This window comes from Geospiza fortis, unplaced genomic scaffold (genome assembly GCF_000277835.1).
Source record: "Geospiza fortis unplaced genomic scaffold, GeoFor_1.0 scaffold474, whole genome shotgun sequence".
Taxonomy (NCBI): domain Eukaryota; kingdom Metazoa; phylum Chordata; class Aves; order Passeriformes; family Thraupidae; genus Geospiza; species Geospiza fortis.
Genome location: NW_005054661.1, coordinates 215,834 through 221,937, shown reverse-complemented (window position 1 = coordinate 221,937; position 6,104 = coordinate 215,834). Strand labels below are relative to the sequence as shown.

The following is a 6,104-nucleotide window of genomic DNA, read 5'->3' as shown; positions in this document are numbered from 1 at the left end:
GAAACCCCTGCGGCTGCCCGTGGCCACGGGGGAGCTGGCATTGCCTGCTGGCAGCCCAAGGCAGGCAGCAAGGAAATGCCGGGCGAGATGTCCCCCCTTCTCCAGGCACTGTAGAGAGCGGAGGCCGGCAGAGGGCCTTCCCCACGGGGCTCACGGTGTCTCTTGGGGTGACCATTGTCTTTGTGGGACTATTGGTGCTGGGGGGGAGCAGCCAGAAAGGGAGATGAGACAGGCTGTCACCTCAGGGCAGTGTAGGGGGGCAGCTGGAACAGCTCTGCCAGGGCAAGGGGAGGGGGCAGCATGTCCCTGTAGGGTCTGGGGACTGCCAAATCCAACTGGTGGTGCTTATGGGATGTGTTGGTCTCCCTGTGCCAGGGCCTTGGGTCAGCACCGGGAGTGTTCCCAGCAGCAAAAAGAGATGGGGTTTGCAGCTGGGAAACCCCAAACCTGGGGCAGCATGTGGGCAGAGAAGTGGGCAGAGTATCAGGTGTTTTAAGGAGCAACCAGTGTCAGGAGTGCCAGTGGGTGCCATGGCTCACCTGGTCAATGTGCCTGTCTTGTAAACAGGAGATCTTGGGTTCAGCTCCCAGTGGTGCCTCAGCCTGCAGGACTATTTTTCCTCTCTGTCCCGAACTGGGGGCACTGCTGGGGGTCCTTGTCCTGCTCAGAGCACCGTCAGCCCCCAGCTCTCTGTCCCACCTGACTCTACTCTGGGAATAAAATGTTTCTTTCTGCTTCCTCTCCCTTCTCACCTCACATTGGAGTGTTGGGCTAAACTATTTCCAGAAACCAGGCAATTTGGGAAATAAGAGATACATTAGATGCTGTCTGGACCCCTCCCATCTTCCCTATTACTTTGCACAGCTGGTGTGGAATCATGTGGGAAAACCCTCTGGACACAGGGTGGGTGTGGGTGTGTAATGGAGATGCCTGGTGCACGCTTTTTTGTGGCAACAATAAATGCCATGTTACTCTTTGCCACCCCATGGACACAGAGGGAAGAGGGAGAGGGGCAAATGAATCACAAACACTTGCTTGTCTCCCTGCCCTGCTGTGACAGGAGCTGCCCGGGCTCTGCCTGCGCAGCCTTGCCCACCAAAGGACACCCTGAAGAACCAGCTCCAGTATTGCTGTCCATGGGCAAACAAAAAGACCAAAAACAATCTGCAAAAACAAATTTTGCTAAAAAGAGCGCACTGACAGAGGACGAGGTGGCCGAGTGGTTAAGGCGATGGACTGCTAATCCATTGTGCTCTGCACGCGTGGGTTCGAATCCCACCCTCGTCGGGCCGCCTGTGAGTTCTTTCCTAAAGCCAGCTTTTTGGTGCAGCTTGCCCCGTATCCTCCTGCGCTCCGTGTTTTGCTCTGCTCTGTCAAATGCACATTACATCTGCCCCTGGACTGCTGCTCCCAGGGGCTGAGCCTGCTCCTCGTGCCTCGGGATCTGGTGTGGCCGCTCTGTGCAATGGCAGCGGGGTGCCCGAGCCCGCCTGCCGGCCTCTCTCCTGCCGTCCCACTGCCTCCTCCCCAGGAGTACTGAACTGTAGGCAGGGAAGGTCAGGACCCGCCACCCCTGGGCATCCTCCAGGATGCCAGTGGGAGTCAAAAGCTGCCTCTGGCGTGTCCCAGAGGTGCCTGTTCTGGAGAAGGCAGAGCTACTGCGCACTGGCAGCTCCCTCCTGTGCCTGGAGCCGCGCTCACAGTGGAGACTCCTGGAGACAGGAGAGAGTGACCAATGGCAAGATGAAGAGGAAAGAGGTAAAACTGCTTCTGGAATCTCCGTGGTCTTGCAGAGAGGAAAGCCCTGCATCTGGGAGTCTGTGCTTCGAGGCACCTGGGGAAAGGTATCGTGCCAGTCTTTCTAGTGCCTTCCCCTTCTCCCCTCTACCCCTCTCCACCGATGAGGATGTGGCCGACCAATTCCATGTCTTCAAGACAAGGTGAGGATGCTCAGGCTCAGCTGCCCACACCTTTTTGACCGTCACTGTGGCTACATTTCCTTCCCATGCCTTGGGGAGATGTCTCTGGGGACCAGTGAGAAGCTGCTTCCCTCCATCAGTGTCTCCTGAGCCAGAAACATGACCAGGCTGGGGGGAAACACCGGCCCCATCCCATTCCACTGCCATGAGATGCTGTGGTGCTTGGCCAGGTCTGCCACCCTAGGAAGGGGGAATGTTGCTGCCTGGACAGCCAGGTGCCCTGCAAGGGATCTGTGTGAGATTTCCTGGGACAAATGCATGCATTTGTGTCCAGCCCTGCAGAGAGACCAACCTGCGGTTGGAGATGATGAAATGGGCTGGGGTGGTGGGTGCAGAGGTACAGCAGTGCATGGCAGGGAGATTGCTGTCACAGGATAGGACCTGGGACTTGCAGGGCACTGGCAGCCAGGAGAGGATCCCCACTGATTCCCTTGGGACTCCCTCCAATCCTGCCCTGGCACACACATGTCCCTGTCCTGGTGAGCGGTGACGAGTCCTCCTGAAGGGAATGTGCCACTGTCAGTGGTGCTGTGGGGCATCAGCCCACCCAGGGACCTGGAAATTACAGGGATCCTTTGGCAGCATGGAACTGGATCATCTGCAGCCTCGGGACAGCGCCTGGCAGCCGGAGCCCGGCTCTCCCCAGTGGCACCCGCTGGGCTCCCTGGGCTGCACAGAGTGGCCCTGGAGCACCCCGAGTCTGCTTTGGCAAGGACACAGGCAGCCAGGATGCTCTGTGCCTGAGTCTGGCTGCATCAAGATTCTGCCTTCTGGCACTGGGGTGTCCCACTCATCCATCAGCCGTCTGGGAGCGGTCCCTGACTGTCCTGCTGCCAGGAGGCAAGCCCTGGGTGAGCACCCTGCATGCAGACATTCCTTGGAGATGGGATGCTGTAGGTCTGTTGCTGCTCCAAGATGTGCCCCTGCCTTTGGCTTTCAGGAGAAATTTTAGGACAGGGGCAAGCTCCTGCCCTCCAGCCAGTCTCGGACACATCCAGCCCTTGGGTCACTGGAAATCAAAATGCAAAGTGCAACTGGGACTGGTGATAGGAAGGGAAACACATGGATTATTGATCCTGGGCCATGTTTTTTGTGTCCTTACTTGCAGGAAGGGGCAGGGCTGAGGTGGCCGCACATCCTGGATCCATGCAGAAGTTAAGAAAATGGATCCGACGTTTTGTTTGGTGAAATTTTCTCAGGTTTGAGGTTCATCCAGAGAAAGCCATGTCTCAAGCAGTAAGTGCTCATTCCCTGAAATTAATACAGATTGGAAATACAGTCTTTGTTTTTCTCCCAAATCTCTGCCCTTTCCCCATCTGTTTTCCTTTTTAAAAATTCAGTCACTACACAGATCAGATTATTTTAACTTCCTAACACGTGTCTTTTGTTTCCCCTGCTGTCTTTTCTGGAAAAAGGACTTGTTTCAGTCCACAGATCTGCTCACGTTTGACAACGTTTCCCCTCTGAGTGCCACATTGCATTTATCCCAAGCATCACTGCATCTATGGATATTATTCTCGGGCATGATGGCCCAGTGTGAGCAGAATTTCAAGTGCTTAAACTGTATTTCAAAACTGAAACACACAGTGAGGCTGCAGTTCTGAATATCCCACCTGGAAGCCTGGAAGGGAGTCACCCAGGAAGGGCTGTTTTCCTGAAAAAATGGGAGTCCACAGAGACACAGAACAGGAAAAAAAAAATAAAAAACCAAACCAGATTGGTAGAAGAAGGGTTTAATTCTTAAGCTGTGGGTCCAAGATGCACTTGTGGCATCAATTTATTATTCAAGAGTGGAACAAAAAGCAGCACAGTAAAGCTTAAACTGTAACCCCATCTTTTCCTGCTTCCCAAGTCGCCATTTAGGAGATTATGAATGATGAACCCACAGCGTCCTGCCTTACTCCAGGAGCCGCCAAGTTGCTTCTCCCTGAAGCCCATATCCTCTGCTGAAAACCTGATTCCCTTTTTCCCCTCCCAGAATGATGCTAAAAAATAGCTGAGTTCGTCCTCAGAACCTTGCAAAGGCTTTGTTGCCCTGACAGGCAGGCAGAGTCACTAGGGACCATCCAGTGAGATCCATTGTGGCCAAGTCATCTCAAGAACTCAAATGACCCCCCAAACCCCACAAGGCACATCTTTAACAAGATGCTCACAGCCCCACACACACATAGTACACGTCTCCCAGTTCTGCCAGGGTTTATTCCAGGGCAGGAGATGTTTGTGCTGTCGGGCTCTGCTGGTGTGAAATGAAAAGCCTGTTTCAGACTTTCCTTGCCTCTAGAGCTCATGATGGCTCATCATGGTCCTGCTTGGGTCCACATCAGCAATTCCCTCTCCCCACTGTGAGGCTGATTCACCTTTAAGTGCAGGTTGAGATATTTGGGATGTTTAGTAGCTAACAGGCTTCCAGCAGATCCCAGATCCCCGGTGTGACACCAGAGCCTGGAATTACTGTAATTAACCCTGTCTTGACTATGTCACCCCATCACAAGGAAGGACACCTGTGACCTTCTGGCTCACTGCTACCACCCTATCCAAAGAGTGAGATGGAAGGACTCTTGGAAGTCAGTTCCCCGCACAAAATCAGCCAGTTTAGGTATGTGTCATCTGTGGGGCCGGACTTCAGAGCCCCACTTTGCTTTTAAAATCTGATGTGCCTTCCAAGCACGACTTATACCCCAGGTGTGAGGAATAATAACAAAAAAAAAAAACAACAACAAAAAAAACCCAAACCAAACCAAAACAACAACAAAAAAAACCCACACAAAAAAAAAAGGCAGAAAAATCCTCTAAGTGCATCCAAACCCATAACAAATTGCTCACGCTGGGCTAGGTCGGGTCCCCGTGTCCACATCACTCATATCCTCACTCCTTCAGCCCTGCAGCCCCTCAGCTTTCCTGGCCTCCACGAGACTCCTGGCACAGGATTTCACTCCAAATGGATGTTCCTTGCATTCAGTTTACATCCTTGATCTCACCTCAGATGCATCAGGGAGCTGAATTGGTTGTGCTGAGAGGAAGGTGGGGATATGTCTGCTCTAAATTCTGCTGAAACACTCTCTTGCCTGGTGGCATAAAGACCTAAAATGTCCCTTGGCCTTAGGAAGGAAGGTAATTAATGCCTGTAGCCCGAATCATTTCAATCTTAGTCAGTATTACATGGAAGCAAAACATGAGAGATGAAAGAGGGAACTGTTTAATCAGTCAGGGGAGCTTTCCAGGAGAAAACTGCTGGTTGTTGGGGAGTTTCAGGCTGAAGGCACACACGCAACTCCCCTGGGGGGCTGGGCCACCCTATAAAACTCTGGGGACAGTGCTTGGCCCCACCACCTGCTCCAGCTGCCACCACTGCCACCTCCATCTGGGTAAGTCGAGACGGGCTCCATGCCCTTCCCCACCCCTCCCTCTTCCCTTCCAGCTGCACCGGACATCGGGAAAAGGTGTATTTCTGCTCTAAGGTGAAGAGTGCAAGGGGTTGCAGGATGCAGAACTTACAGGGTCTGCATCCACATAATCAGTTGCATCCTGCATGATTTTCCTTGCTGAAGCAGAGAAACAAATTAGAACAGGACATGCCTGAGTTGCAGGGATCAATTGTCTCTGTTTATGGACGGGTATCAAATGTCCCTTATATTTTGGGATGGAATGGTTCAGTTCATGTTGTGTTGATTTAAGTGGGTTTTGCTTCAACCACGTGCATCTTGTGACCGCCTTGCTTGCCAAAGTCTCCCCGTCAGCTCGGAGCAGGAGTAGTTCTGCTCTGTGGTCCCAGAACCTGGTGCCTCCAACTTTCCCAAACCAACCTGCAGCTCAAACAAAATTCCCCTCATTCTCCTGAATGGTTTATGGGGCAAGGTGGGGGGAAGCTTTCTTTTGATGTTTCTAAACCATCCAAACTCACCCTCTAGCTTGCTCTCCCATGCCTCTTATTATGGGAGGCATTGAGCGAGGGCTCAGCAAGGACAGACCGGCCTCTGCCTTGTTTTTACATCCCAGCTCTGGCTTTCAGGTGCCCATCCTTGCCGAGCCATGTCCTGCTACGACCTGTGCCTGCCCTCCTCCTGCGGTCCCCGGCCCCTGGCCACCAGCTGCACCCAGCGCTGCTTCCGCCGCTGCAGGGACTCC

The 6,104-nt window shown here is 53.2% G+C and overlaps 1 non-coding gene across 1 annotated transcript; it reads left to right on the top strand.

Moving 5' to 3' along the window:
- The first annotated feature begins 1,205 nt into the window (after positions 1–1,205).
- TRNAS-GCU lies at positions 1,206–1,287 on the top strand. The gene has a single exon. It is a non-coding gene; the product is annotated as a tRNA-Ser (tRNA).
- The last annotated feature ends 4,817 nt before the right edge of the window (positions 1,288–6,104 follow it).